This window comes from Scomber scombrus, chromosome 15 (genome assembly GCF_963691925.1).
Source record: "Scomber scombrus chromosome 15, fScoSco1.1, whole genome shotgun sequence".
Classification (NCBI taxonomy): Eukaryota; Metazoa; Chordata; class Actinopteri; order Scombriformes; family Scombridae; genus Scomber; species Scomber scombrus.
Genome location: NC_084984.1, coordinates 1,466,776 through 1,483,371, shown reverse-complemented (window position 1 = coordinate 1,483,371; position 16,596 = coordinate 1,466,776).

Here is a 16,596-nt window from a genome sequence, read left to right as displayed (position 1 = left end):
TCCACACTAAGAACAATAACTATAAAGATAATGATGTGAGCGTCTACACTTATCAACTATAATGTTCTATAAACAGCGGTGTCTCCAGCTGTGTCTGCAGCTAATGAAAATTGACTCGTTAAAGCTGTATGTTGTAAGGAAAAATGATTGTGTGTGTTGATCAGAAGTATTTCAGACACTAGTTGCTGTGATGTTTCAGTATTTACTATAGACTGTATATATAATGGACGTAACATCCGTGACGTCACCCATTGGTTTGTGGACTGCTGCTCGGAGGCCAATAGTATCGGATCTGAGCAGCGCCTTGAAAATTTCAGGTGCATGCTGGGAAAAATAAAAACAGGGATTCTACTTATATGGGCATCAGGAGGAGCATGAGGCGCCCTCCTGAACCTGTGAACCAATCAACCTGTCAATCACCACGTAGCCACGCCCTAATGCATACCCTGCTTTATCGTCACATATAAAATCAGGGAGGCCAAAATGTCCCAAATGAACATCATACTGCATTGAAGAAGGCTTTAAACTAGCGATTGAGACCATAAACACATTTTGAAAACGTTTACTGAGGTTAGAAATCAAGTGAGAAGTTGGTGAATTCTCCATTGACTTGTATAGAAACGGAAGTCCTTTTGACACCAAAACGGTTGCCCCCTGGTGGCCTTTTGATAGAATGCAGTTTTAAGTTACTTCCGCGTTGGCCTCATTTCAGAGGACCAGAACTCCCCGGCTGGTATTTACAGACCAAACTGCTGTTTAAGCGCGACTCAAGTGCAGTGCATGTAAAGTTACTGTGTTCTTTGAAAAGGTTAAATTGAAACTCAGCCTAACTGAACCCGGTCTGACTTAATATACCGGCCCAGTTCAGTTAAATCATTACTGGACCATTAACCATTAACCATTAACCCAACACACTGTTTCAGGTGTAATATGTGTGTTTTAATTGTGTTTCTTATAAAATTAAATTGAGAATGTTTGGAGTGTGAACATCTACTGGCGCATTCAAATAAACCAGTCTGTAATAAAAAAGCGTTTTTCCCAACATGACACCCCCCAAAATAGACTGCGACTTATACACCGTATAACAGTATTTGACCAATCATTAATCAAATTAAACCATGCTCACTGTGAACAGGATAACAACCCAAATAGAACCACAATGGTGTTTTCAGTATAATAATAAACTTAACTTTTTTATTGAGTCAGTGTCTGAGAAATATCACATCAGCCATCTCAAGACAAATCAAATAAACCAAAATAAATAGATCTCACCTAAGAGGAAGATGTATAACAAACATTTTAATCATATACATAAAACTCACTCACTCATCTATTTACTGAGAACAGTGAGCTTCTGGGGAAAAATCTGACTTCCTTCAACATCACTGGGATAAAAAAAAAAAATGGTTAGAACAAATAAAAGTTCAGTAAGCTGGACCAGGAACAATCAATAATGTCACGGTCTCAGGTGAGGAGAGTCAGGCAAAGAGGACGAGGGATGGCAGAAGGTCTCCAGGATAAATAGAAGGATGGTATCAATCATTAAAGGTGAAGAAAGAGGTGAAGGCCTGACTGAGGTCAAAATTGAGGAAATTATATCCACACATGTTTCAAAATGATGGTGGCTTTAACTCCAGGTAATCTCCTTTATTTTAATGTTAGGTCGGCTCTTTCACATCTGGTCAGGAACAAATGAGGAAATTCTAACTTTTGTATTATTTAATAAGAAGAGTAATATTGTTCATTTATTTATTATTATTGAGTTTTAAGTATAATCTGCTTTACGAAATACACAATGCACGTATAAATTATACATTAGGTGTATGAATTAATGTGAAATACAACAATATAACAAAAATGTAACAGAGCAGAAGAAAGCAAATGGAAAGACAGAAACTATGAAAAACAGCAGAAAATGAGGGGGAAATAAATACATAAAATAAAAAATATTTTTATATAAACATATATCAAACATATTTTGACTACAGGTGACCAGATGAGACGAACACTGAAGGCCACAGTTTAAGCTTTTCATAATGCCAAAAAAGAGAGTTATAAAAAACAGTAAAAATGTGAATCTGAGGAAACAAAAACTGACAACTACGGTTCTGCATTTTTAAACTGATACTTTTTGGAGATAATGTGTTCAGAGAGTCGATATAAAAAGCCTTTTTCTTCAAGATATTATTAATGTCCAGAGATGATTTTTATTCCCTGCTGGGTAACTAAAACCTCCTGCGACTCTACGTCCTCATATGGGACATTTTGGGTTTGCTGGACCGCTTACTTCATTCTGCTTAACTTTGACTTGTTGTTCTCAATCATACACATCATTTTTATGCCACCTAGTTTTAACAAAAGCACAATTCAATATAAAACAATCAGTGAATGATCCAAATGAAATAAAACAGTTGGCAGGCACCTTGGCGAAGTCAATCAGCAGTCAAGTTCTAATTTAATGAGCAAAGTCGGGAAACAATCTTACGGGAATAAGTTGTAATATTTTGAGGACAAAAAGTGAATAATTAAGAAGATACGTGACTGACTTTAAGAACTTTAAGGACTTTATTCTCAAACTGTTCTGTTTTCTTTCAAATGATGTTGTAATCTTCTAATATTATGAGTTTTTTTTGTAGAAATCAGACTGCATCTCATAATATGAAGATGTTTTTTTGGCATTAATATTCCATTGTAATATAAAATACTATGATGGGCTGTTAATTTTATCTGCAATTGGGTTTGTTTGTTTTTGTTTACTTGTTTTTTTTTGCACTTTAAAAAAAGAATCAACCTGCTGAGGCCTAACTATGACATCACATTCTCTTCTGAGTCTGTGTGGAACCACGATGATGTCACGCGTCTCGCTGATGTCACGCGTCTCGCTGATGTCACGCTTCTCTATGATGTCATAAAGGCACCATTACTATAAAACTCAGAAACTCTACAGTAGGAATCATTTCTCAGTGAAAACCCGGAGCGTCCACTAGAAAGAAACCCACAGAGCTTTACAAACTTTACAAACTTTACAAACTTTACAAACTTTACAAACTTTACTAACTTTACACACAAACACACTTTACACACAAACACACTTCACACAGAATCTGTGTTGAACCGAAATGGCGAGAAGAAACATCTCAAGGCATCAAGTAAGAATTTTTTTTTTATCTACTTATTTGATTCAACCAAAAATCATTGTGAATATTTTCCTCGATGAGGGAAATATTTTAAATTTCTTTTGCAATTAACTTGAGTATCTTATTGCATGAAAATGATTTACTTGTAGTTGTTAAGGCTTAAAATAAAACATGGACTTTAAGACAGTGCATGTACATAACGTTACTGTTTGAGAATAATGCTTATGATTAATGATGATAAAATGATTAAGTACATTCTCACATCCTGTTAGATATTTCTCTCAGGAGAATTAAACAATTTGTTGTAATGACAGCAAAACATTCAGCTATATAAATCTATGTAAATATGAAAGACCTCTTGTGTTTTTGTGTGTATCTACAATGAGAATGGTACAATATTTTCACCTGCATGTACATTTCTGTCTTTCAGGCATCTAGCCAAATGCAGCGCGAGGACTCTGAGTACCAGCGTGGTCAGCAGCGCCATGAAGGACCAGGAATGGTGAGAGACTTGCGCAATAATATCGTGCAGTCCCTGCGTCAATCCCTGCGAGACTCGAGAGCAGAAAATCAGCAGCTTGCCTCAGAAGTCTCTGCTCTAAAGCAGCAACTAGCCGGCCGAGAGCTGGGCTGGGAGCAGGAACGTACGAAACTGCTCAGTGAAAAAGACACTCTGGCTACAAATCTGTCTCAGGCCAATAAAAATACCAGTGACATGGAAGGAGGAACAAAGCAGCTTCAGAAGCAGTTTTATGACCTGTGCTGGGAGATGAACATGAAACTGCAACAAAAGGAAGAAGAAGTTCAATCCCTGAAGCAAACTCTCCACCAGGAAGTCACTCAACAAGTCGCTGAACAAAATCTGTCTCAGGCCAACAAAAAAATTAGTGACATGGAAGAAGATGCAAAACAGCTTCAAAAGCAGCTGTACGATCTGCGCTTGGAGATGAGCGACAAACTAAAACAAAAGGAAGAAGAAGTTCACTCCCTGAAGCAAACTCTCCACCAGGAAGTCACTCAATTAAATGCAGAATGGGAAAGCAGGCTTCTTAAACAGAAGGAGGTCGCCGCTGACCAAAAACATCTCCAGGAGGACCTGGAGACGAAGCTGCACCAGGTCAGCCAGGAGAAGACCGACATGACGGCTATTATCATCGAGAAGGAGAAGGAGCTGATGGACAGTTTGGCCAAGCTGAGCCAAAATGAGATCACCATCAAGACAAACGAGTCTGATTGGAAAGATAAATATGAAGGTCTGAAGAAACGTCTCTTACAGGAGGAGGCAGAAAAAATGGCTGCAGTGGTGAAAGCACAGCTGCTGCAGAGAAAACATCTGAAAGTAGAAGATGAGCGGATCAAGAATGTAAAACACATTACAAATCTGTCTCAGGCCAATAAAAAAATCAGTGATATGGAAGAAGATGCAAAACAGCTTCAAAAGCAGCTGTACGACCTGCGCTGGGAGACAAACAAAAAACTGAAACAAAAGGAAGAAGAAGTTCACTCCCTGAAGCAAACTCTCCACCAGGAAGTCACTAAACGAGTAAATGACCAAAAACATCTGCAGGAGGACCTGGAGACGAAACTGCACCAGATCAGCCAGGAGATGGCCGACATGACGGCTATTATCATCGAGAAGGAGAAGGAGCTGATGGACAGTTTGGCCAAGCTGAGCCAAACTGAAACTCAATATGAAGCTCTGGAGAAACTTCTCTCAGATGTAGAGGATGAAGAAATGGCCGAAGTGGAGGAAGAACAGGAGCTGCAGACAGAACATCTGATCGAGATCCTGAAACAGCAAAATGATGAACTGCAGGTACGAACATTTACATCTGAATAATAACCAGTTTGATTTCTAACAATTTATGTCAGATTTTTAACTTTTAAACACAGAAAATAATGAATAGTTTGGGGTGTTTTTTTCCTCTTTTTTCAGGAGCTGGCCAAACTAACTGACAAAGAAAAGGTCAAAATAAGAAAGAGAAGAAAGAAAGCCCAGAAGGAAATGGAGAAAATGCTAAAGAAAGAGAGAAAGGAGGAGGAGAAGGAGGAGAAGAAGAGACTGAAGAAAGAAAAGAAAGAGAGGGACGAGAAGGACAAACAAGAAAAGAAGGAGCAGAAAGAGCATGATAAGAAGGAGAAGGAAAGATTAAAGAAAGAAAATAAGGAGAGGAAGGACAGAGCGAAAAAAGAAAAAGAGAGAGAGAGTAACTAAAGGGAGAGAGGAGTAACTCTTCCTCCCTCCCTCCATCCATCCATCCTTCATCTCACTCCTTCCATCTCCTCCACACACAACACACCACAAACCAGAACTGATATAGATTAACCATAATCAACCATAATTTAAAATAAACCATCATTTATTATATAATTAATTTGAAAAAAAAAAAAAAAAAAAATACTATGAAAAATTATAAATATAATGTAAAATATAATGTATAATACATCATGTAAAATATAATGTATAATACATCATGTAAAATATAATGTATGATATATAATGTAAAATATAGTGTAAATGATCCTGTAAATACATAAAATAATAATGTAAAATAATGTAAATACTAAATCATGTAAATACTAAAAATATTTTATAGTAAATCAAATATTTGTATAACTAATCATGTATTCTAAAATAAAAACTATATATTTGTAAATAAATTATATATAGTATAAAATAAATAAATTAAATTAAATTAAATAAATGAAAAGTTTCTTTTTTTGCACTTTTATTTGTCCAATAGAAAGCATTCAGTCTACTGTACTATATAAAATGCTATTATATAAATGTTACTAACTTCTTCGCTGGAGTTTTTGTGCTTTCTCATCTCACAGGTCGACGTTGACTCTGTTCCTGTTTGACATCAATGCACCTCGCTGCTATTCATAAGTCATAAGTCATACTTCTGTTATTGTGATTGTTGTTGTTGTTGCTGTGCCTCTCTCTCACTCTTTCCTTCTTTGTCACAGATGGTCGCCCGCCCAAGTTTTTTGCTGCTGTCGCCAAGCGCTGCTCATGTTGTACCGTTGACTTTTGTTGATACTATAATAAATAAAAACTGAAATAAAAGTTGAATTGACTTCTTGGTTCTGTGAAGCACCTCTGCATCAATCTATGATAAACAACATGTTATATTAAACAAAGAGAAAAGGGAAAAAGCAGAAAACAACAAAGTGATTAAATGCCTTTATGAGTGAAAGGAGATTAGCGTCACATTGTGGATCTAAAGGGCTACTTTACTTTCTCGCTTAAAACGGTTAGAAATGTCAATAAAGTGGTATATTTATAGAGTTAGAGCTAAAATGAAATCAGCTTCAGCCTGCTGATTTCAGCTCGGGTAGGAACGAAATGCATTGTGGGTTATCGTGTAGTTTACTACAGTGTAAACGGTCTGCTTACTATCTGGTTGTTTAGTGTGTAGTGTGGAAGTATGTAGTATGTGGTATGCGGTTTCAAACACAGCCTTAGTTTAATCATTAATTATTGATTATATGAGGACTGCAGCCTCTCCTGCAGCTGTCCACTGAGAGGAACGTCATAATTGATCATAACAAGGTGATTAACCTGCTGCATCCTCATATGGGGACATTTACATTTTGGGTTTGCTGGACTTTATACTTCATTCTGCTTAACTTTGACCTGTTGACCTCGTTCATACACACTGTTTTGTGCCACCTAGTGGTGAAAACGCACATTACATTAAACAGTGTAAAAACCAGATGGCATCTTGGTCAAATCAATCAACAGCCAATTCCCAGACAAAAGTGGAGCAGGTATAAAACCTTCTCAGATTTTATTGTTTAAACTTGTCTCTTTATGCTTAATAACGTTTGTAGTTTGATACGCTATAAAAATGTGACTAATTTTAGCAATAGCAACAAGCTACGACAAGGCTAATTAGGACATTTGAGGACATTGGGACTTTACTATAGTTCGTCCAAAGGGAAAGTGTAAATGTAAATGTAAAGAAAAAAATACTTTATACATTGGTGAATTAATTGTGTTATACAGTAAAATAAACTCATTCTCCGTATTATTTATTTCAAAAACTACTTGCTGTTCAAAGACATTGCTTAGTTTTTGTACTTATCAGGTCCTACTGATCCCACATATCTAGGAGAAATTAAAAATGCATTCCAAATAAAGGTTAGATAGATTTTCCCACAAATATAATATTATGTTAACCCTCCTGTTGTCCTCAGGTCAAGGAAGGAAGGGAGGAAGGAAGGAAGGAAGGAAGGAAGGAAGGAAGGAAAGGAGTAAGTGAGGAAAGAAGAAGGGAAGGAAAAGAGGAAGGACGTAAGGAGAGAAGGAAGGAAGGGAGGGAGGGAGAGAGGGAGGAAGGGAGCAAAGAAAGAGGGAAGGAGGGGAAGAACAAAGGAAAAATTAAGGAAAGAAGGAAGGAAGGAAAGAAGGAACAGTCAAAAGAGATGGGGTCAATTTGACCCGGGAGGACGACAGGAGGGTAAAATCAGCAGCAACACCGACACTAAGGCAGCAGCTCCAAAACAAGACATCCAATAAAATAAGTCTAGACTGAATCATACTGACTGAAATAAGACATAAAATCTGATTCACCTGACCTGACTTCATTCTCTAAAAACAGAAGCTGTCAATTGTTAAAAAATTTTTTTTTAAAAAGCAGATTTCATCCAGCAGCTTTTTGTTGATTATAAAAGAAACATCACAATAAATCAGACAGCAGAGACGCTGGTGTGATTTGAGCAGACAGCCGTTCCCTCGCTCAGTAAACAATGACACACCAACTGTCGCGTGTAAATCACAGCAGTGTGTGAAAAACTGTCACAGATGATGAAGCACGAAACACTGAGCTGGCAATAAAAGCTTCAGGGATCAGACAGATCATGTGACGATGACAAACAGTCATGGAAATGTTGGAGGAACTGAGCAGCGTGTTGGAGGAAGTGATCCCAGTCGATGTCATAATATTAGTAATAATTATAACTTTATTAGTATAGCACCTTTCATACAAGAAATGTTATTTTTTTGTTGTTAACCCTCCTGTTGTCCTCGAGTCAAGGAAGGAAGGGAGGAAGAAGGAAGGAAGGGAGGGAGGAAGAAGGAAGGAAGGAAGGGAGGGAGGAAGGGAGGAAGAAGGAAGAAAAGGAGGGAGGAAGGAAGGGAGGGAGGAAGAAGGAAGGAAAGGAGGGAGGAAGAAAGGATGGAAGGGATGAAGAAGGAAGGAAAGGAGGGAGGGAGGAAGAAGGAAGGAAAGGAGGGAGGAAAGAAGGAAGGGAGGAAGAAGGAAGGAAAGGAGGGAGGGAAGGAAGGAGGAACGGAAGGAAGGAAGGACAGAGGAAAAAAGGAAGGAAGGGAGGAAAGAAATTACAGTCAAAACAGACAGGGTCAATTTGGCCCCGGGAAGAGGACACAAAGGTTAAAGTTACACTGATACCACCTGAGTTCTTCATTAGATTCCCACATTGCCAATTTGGCTGTTTTTGTGATAAGGTGACATTCAGTTTCCCCTCTAAGGGATTAATAAAGCACTTCTTATCTTATCAAGCACCGATACTCAGCCCTAAATAGGGAGATAAGTGTTTGTCATTTGGTTTCTTTTGTTCCTGATTCCTGGTTATATGGTTTATTTCCGGTTAGACCTGTTTGTTGTTTCAGCATTGTTCCACCCTGAAGTTAAAACCAGTGTTTTTATATATTTCATTATGTAAATAAAACCCGTTTTATTGGCTTTATAGCTGTTTGGGACTTGGTGAAGATGGGGCCTGACTGAGCTGTATATCTGAGGTTTTCAAATAATATATGATAAGTCTGACTCTGTAACAACAGTACGTCATTGGGTCCTGTGCTATCAGGCCAGAGTCAAGCAGAAATGTGCATTTCACTTACAGGATGAATTAAGTCACATATAATATAAACCTAATAAAGTGTTATGATAGATGATGCATGATAGAAAATACCACAAAGTACAAATTCTCACATAATTACATAGATCCTTAAATATAATATAAAACCTCAACATATCTACATGCATCCATACAGGATACATCCACATTTATACACACATACCTATTTATATAGCACTCACATTGACAGTTACCGGGATGTTTTGTTTAATGATGCAGATGTGTTATATCATGGCTGTTTCCGGGCCAGGGATCTGTATCTGCAACCAGATGGAAGCAGTGTGAAGAATGGGTAGAGGGGCTGCCCCGGGTCATGCGCTATGGTGCGTGCGCTGTGTGTAATGGCTTTGCTGTTGAGGTCTGAGGGCTTGGGGGTGGGGAGGCCAATCATTTTGGAGGCATTGTGTGTGATGTGTATGCATTTGGTCCTATTGGAGGCAGTTGACATGGTGAAGAAACAGGGGGGACAGCAGAGGAGAATGGGTTGAATTATACTTCTGTAAAGCAACAACAGAAGGTGGAGGGCAACAGAAAGTACTTTGAGGTTTTAGACAGCAGAGAATCTTTGATGGCAACGTTTGTGGATGTCAGTTATGTTGTTCAAAGCTCAGTTAATTGTGCACAGTGGCTCAAAGGTATTTGAAGCTCCACCATCTAAGCAATTTCAGCTGTGTCTCAAGAGGTTGACCGGGTCGTCCACCAATCAGACGGTCCTGGTTCTATCTCTGGCTCCTCCAGTCTGCACGTTGAGCGAGATACTGTACCCAAAACTGATGGCTGCAGCCTCAGTGTGTGTGTGTGTGTGTGTGTGTGTGTGTCTATGTGTGTGAATGGATGAGCATAGATACATTGTGCAGCACTTTTGATAAGAAGCGTCACCACTCCTGATGAGCAGGTCAACATCTTGCATGGCTGCTTTTACAGCGTGTATTGTAAAGTGTTTTTGAGAGATTGATAAGACTAGAAAAGTGCTATACAAGTGCATTCCTTTTACCATTTAGTAAAGTGTTGTCTTCCTGTTGTGGCCTTCAGAACAACTTCAATGCTCAGAGTCTGGAGAATTGAGGGATACTAGTGAAATGAACATTATTCATCCAAAAAACATCTCAAGGTAAAGGGTCATGGTCACGTTTGTCTCTTAAAGGAGAGAATGATCTTGGATTGAATGAATTGCTGCTTAAACACAGACAAAAATAAAAACACCAAACAAAAACTTAAAGAACACATTTGCCAACACACTACTAGAATAACAACCCTGAAGTCAGATTTCCAACTTGGAAGGACGGAAGAACCTCACCAGCCTCGACCTCAAACCCGGTATGGCTGCTCCGTGCATCCACAGTGTGAACGTTGTAGTAATATCCTGTTTATTAGCAGTTTTGTCTTATTTGTGTCTCATTAAATCAGTCGTACACACACAGCTCTGTCCAACTTCTATCTGTGAGCGTGTTGCTACGCTGTTTGTATGAAAAGAATACAGCGAAATGCCTTTTTATCAACTGGTATTACTATCAATGACTAATGATGGCTATAACTGTTTTTCTGACTTCTTGAACTGGAACACGTCAAACTCATGTATGGCATCAACTCCAGCCCGGCCCTCGACTCCCAACATCTAACTTCTGAGGTAGATGGAACGCAGCTTATCTCCCACATGGGTTCGGCTCAGTTAAGATCTGGTGACTGTGAATGCTTTTTATCATTTTCATATTCATCAAAACATCCAGTAACCCTTTTGACCTGCATGGAAACATCTGCATTTGTTATGTTCCTGCACTCATTTATTCAGGTTCTTCTTTCACAGGTCGCCTGTGTGTATATGAAACAATATATATAGTATGTATAATACATATAAATTATACAGCAGCAAGATGTGTGCATGAATACTAACTATACTGTACGTATTAATATTAAATGTACATTCATGCTTTATTATTGAGACACATACTGTATGTATATGTACAATGACACTGGTCGTATTAACAGATTCATTCTTAAGAGGCTCGTAAAAAACCAATATTATGTATTGGTCTGGATGAGCCGGGTCGGGGGAGGGGGGGGGGTTATTATGTTTATGCAAAAACTTACTATGTTAGCATATTTTTCCTGTTTGTCCAATATTCATATCTCTATACACTACTGTCCAACTTAGATTTAGCTGTAATTTGCATCACTCACACACAGATACTAAGTACTATGGCTTGAACTTAAACTGCGTCTAAACAGCCAACAAATACAGTGCAGTACAAACACTTTTAACGTCACTGATAACTCACATCAGTGTTGTTTAAAGCCAGTTTGAGTATCAGCTTAACATAAATAATGGAGACATTTGGCCCAAGCTCAAACTTCACCTTGCATGTTCACTAATATGAGTGCTGTCACCATTGAGTGCTGTTACTCTTGGTGTTTATTGGACAGAACAATGACTGTTTTTCTTTGTCACATAGACACAAATGGCCCCTTAGGGTTTTAGCGCACAGACAAGAGCCGTTCTGGAGAGGTTTTGACACATTATTAACCTGAAATGAACGATGTGACAGGGAGACGTAGTTTACCTCTGCTGAGCTTGCACTTCCTTACCAAAGTCACTGGGGTGAACCACAGTCTGCCGCTGCTCCCGCTACTGTTTAATAAAAAACGCCAAGGAAAGTGTACTGCCTCCACTTCAACACAAGGCTACACATATTAACCCTCCTGTTGTCCTCGAGTCAAGGTAGGAAGGGAGGAAGAAGGAAGGAAAGGAGGGAGGAAGGAGGAAGGAAGAAGGAAGGAAAGGGGGGAGGAAGGGAGTAAGGAGGAAGGAAGAAGGAAGGAAGGAAAGAGGGAAGGAAGGAGGGAGGAAGGAAGGGAGGAAAGGAAAGAAGGAAGGGAGGAAGGTAGGAGGAGGGAAAGAAAGAGAGAAGGAGGGAGGGAGGGAAGAAGGAAGGAAGGAAGAGAGGAAGGAAAAGAAGGAAGGAAGGAAGGAAGGAAGGAAGGAAGGAAGGAAGGAAAGAAAGAAAAAGGGAAGGGAAGGAAAGAAGGAGGGAGGGAGGGAGGAAGGACAGAAGGATGGAAGAAAGGGGGATGGAGGAAGGAAAGAAGGAAGGGAGGAAAGAGAGAGGAAGGAAAGAAAGAGAGAAGGAGGGAGTGAGGACAGGTGGAAGGAAGGAAGGAAGGAACATAAAACAGACGGGGTAAATTTGAGAGGACGACGGGAGGACGACACGAAGGTTAAATATAAAGAAATAATTGTTATAAAAGAAAAGAAAAACAAATTATCTCAAACTGCCACACACGAAACAAAACCGAGTAAATACACATCAGTGGGAATCACATGGAGTTTAAATATAGATATACAGTAACCCTATATGATAATCATTCAAGCTCTTCTTTATATTCACATGCATTATGTGTAGAACTGCTTATGTGATCATATTTTTCCTTTTCAAGTATAAGCTGATTATTTGAAAGTCTCAAAATGGGTCAAATCAGTGTGTTGGTGTTCCCGCCACGAGGGAGCTAAATTTGTTCCTTGTTTTTTTTTTTTTTTCTGTCAACATTTTTTGGGGCCCAAACAAAAAAGCCAAAGACCAAAAAGAGCCGTGCCTGAAGAGCTCGGGCTTCATTCCAGCTGACAAGGAGGTAAAAGGTTTGTGACACAGCCAGCAGCCAAAACCCGGCTCTGCCTCCAATGTGATAAATGCAATTTTAAAATGAAGCTTGGAATAACAGGGGAGCAGGGTCAAACACATAATTGGTTAGATGCCTTATTTTAGTACGTTAACAAAAAAAGAATAAAAACACTGCTTTCACCTGTTCCCGTCTAAGGTTTTAATTAGACGGTGAGTTTGGGACGGCGGGGTCCTGTGAGTCAGTAGTTAGTCTGATGAATTCTGGCTTTTCTTGTCCTGCCACCTGATCACAGAGACCTTCAGGCTCTGCTTTAATAAAACGCTAAACATAAAACAGAGAATCTGGCACGCAAATAATGCAGGTGTGATGCTGAAGGACTCAAAACAAAATAGCATGGAAGGAAATGATGATTCTGTGACGAGACCGAGGGCGTTTTCAACCCTGTGGTGTGTTTGTTCTGCTCTGAATCGGTGGATGAGTCGGTTGAAATGGTTCAGTTTCTTTTTCAAGTAGAAAAAAGTCAAAGCTAACCAAAATATATCACTAAAAGCAGGTAGGACTTCTTCCTCTGTTGGTTCAGATTCAAGTTCAAGTTCAAGTTTATTGTCATTTTCACTGTGCCTTTGCATACACATGAAAATTAAATTCTGATTCTCAATCAGTGACCCCAGTGCAGATAAAAACATCAATAGAAAATAAACATCCTAATAACAATAATAAATAGGAATAAAATCAATAAAGAGAAAATCACTAGTTAAAATAGTCCATTCTCATAAAGTGCAGGTAGTGCGTTCAGTCTCTTGATTTGACAGGTGACAAGGGTTAGTGTGTGTGGTTGTGTATATGGGGAGGGGGGACAGTCCATTAATAAGCCTTACAGCCTGGGGAAAGAAGCTGTTCAGCTTCCTGCTGGTTTTGCAGATGATGCTTCTGTATCTTCTCCCTGATGGCAAAGGGGAGAAGATATGGTGGAAGGGATGGAGTGGGTCCATGATGATGGAGGTGGCTCTGCTGATGCAGCGTTGCCGGTATAGCTCCATCAGGCAGGGGAGGGGGGCACTGATGATTTTGCTGGCTGTCTTGACCAGTCTGTTGAGTTGCTTCTTGTCCTGTGAGCTGCAGCACCCGAACCAGGAGGTGAAGCTGTAGGTCAGGACGCTCTCCACGGTGCCCCTGTAGAAGATGGTGAGGTGTGTGGTGGGGAGGCCTGTTTACCTGAGTCTGCGGAGGGAGTGGAGCCGCTGCTGAGCTTTTTTGAAGACTGCCGTGGTGTTGGTGGTTGAAGTGAGGTCGTCAGCAATGTGAACCGAGTGCCCAATCAAATCGTAAGAAGGTAGAATACCAGAACACGCTGACAGTCTACAGTCATTCTCTGTGAGGATGCACAAAGTCATCAAGGGAAGTTTTATGGTCAAACATGGACTGAGTTTGAGTCATTTGTAAAATATGACAGGTTGGAAGTGGTTTGACTTTATAGCCAATAAACACACAAAGCGTTTTTCACACATGTCATTCGTTGGTCCCTCAGAGCAGCTTTAGTTTATTTAACGGACATCCATTTAGAGAAGCATCATTTGCACAGACAGCTGTTTAAATCTATCTGTATTGATTGATCGAGACTCCCTCCAGGCAGATTCCCTCCACCTAATACAGTGGGCAGGAAATTAAACCAATGAATGTTTCTCAATAGATATTTTCACAGGATCATGTCTTTAGTTTTAATCTCTGTCTGAGAAACTGGACCATAATGATTGTTTATTTTATTTTTTTACTTTATTGCCATTCATAAACATTATGGTTAGTGACAAAAGTGTTGGCAAGAATAGTAATTAAAAAATATGTTTAAAAAAAGCAGCATCAGATTTGTTAAAATGTACATTTAGTATTTTTGTTGTTTTTATAGGAGATAAATTCAGACTGAACTCAGCGGCTCCGCAGCAAGACATCATGGACGTCCAAGTTACGCCCAGTTCAATATAATCAATATATTAAAAAAAGATCAATAAGAGAAAACTGGATCAATGTGTAATTAAGGTTTTATTGTTTTAATAATTGTTTTATGAATGGATGAATACAGAAAAAGACCTTAAACAGATCTTAAAAACTAGTTTTAAACGGCATCTTTTATAAGTCAGTATGAACAAGAGGAACGTGGGTCAGTAACTAATAAGTGTCGTTAAGATGATGAATTCATAAATCAGTGAAACTAGTTTTAAAAGCAGCATCAGGTTTGTTAAAATGTACATTTAGTATTTTTGTTGGTTTTATATCATTTGAAATGACATTTGCACCATTTTTTACCAAAAGTAAGACTGAATGCTCCTGAAAATGTAAAATGGTGTAACCACAAAAGAATGATAAATATTACATATTTTATCCACCTAAAGCGTATTTAAGTGGACTCATACTAATAATTACTTCATTATTTAAAATGTTCATTTATTGTATTAAATGTTCCGTTTTGTGCTGCATTTGTCTAAAATAGTTTCACGGCTCAACATTTCTTCTGTTTTATTATCAGCTTATCATTTATTTGTGAAGCACTTTGAAATGCACTAACCTGTGAGAACAAGAGATATACAAATAAAGATTACCGTCCCAAGATACAAATACAGCACTTAACAAAAACACCAAATATAGTAAAGCAGCTGTTAAACTCCACAATAATGCAGTTGTGACTCAGACTAAATTTAACAAAACTGCAGTAATTTGCAGCAGTTTGGAGAAGATTCTGTACTGAGATGCACATTAGACGAAGTTAAATTAGTTATTTAGAAAACTTCCCTTGAAAAACATCCCCTCTGTGTTTTTAGACAGAATGTGGAGCTTTTTTAATTGAATCCTCTGCAGTTGTTTAGCACACATTAATGGTAATACCGAACACAGAGGACACATCTGTGCTGGCTCTCCACGCTGCCTGTTTCACACTCAAAGCACCAATCAAGGGTTTTTATTTGGGCTTAATGTGCACAGCATGCAGGATGTAGTGCTCTCTGGCCGAGACCCAGTGGAGCCATCCACATCCACAGCGCTCCGCCTTCACTGCTGCTGGCAGCTCACCAACACGAACATCACTGCATACAGTTTACACATTACCTAAACATTTCCTTCACATGGTAACCTCTGCTTTTTTCTTCCATGCAGAGGTTCTACCTATAGTACAGAAGATATTTAGACAAGTTACAGTAGGAACATATGGAGGCACATTACAGAAACCAAATATTATTATGAGCCCAGCCAGCATGTCCATGTGGGCCCCATAAGGGTTAAATTTGGGCTGCAATAAGCGTCCCATGTGGGTTTGTCCGCAGTTTCCATGGTGACGCCTCCTGTGTTGATCCATAAGGGCTTCAAGTGGGTTCTGACAGTTTCAGGCGGGGCCCAGCTGGGTGAGTTACACATTTGGGGCTCATGTTACTGAAACAATATGGGGCTTATACGAGTTCCCCTGTTTATGCCCACTTAACCCACTTACATCCCTTATGGCGCTCATACAGTCAGCCCACATAGGCTTCACATGTGGGGCCCATGTTACTGAAACCATGTGGGACCCGCAAACTTTGCCCAGTTCAAGCCCACTCAGTACCCAGGTAGCCCACATTTAACCCATGTGGGGCCCATATAGACATGCTGGCTGGGAGATAATTATGAATTATGACTTCCATTTCTCGCTCACTGCTATTTGTTTATTGAGTCGCAACATTACGATCTATCCAAGCATGGCTGGATCTACCATACAGGCAATCTGGAAGGAAGGAAGGAAGGAAGGAAGGAAGGAAGGAAGGAAGAAAGGAAGGAAGGAAATGAGGAAGGAGGGAGGAAGGAAGGAAGGAAGGAAGGAAGGAAGGAAGGAAGGAAGGAAGGAAGGAAGGAAGGAAGGAGGGAGGGAGGAAGGAAGGAAGGAAGGAAGGAAGGAAGGAAGGAAGGAAAGAAGGAAGGAAGGAAGGAAGGAAGGAAG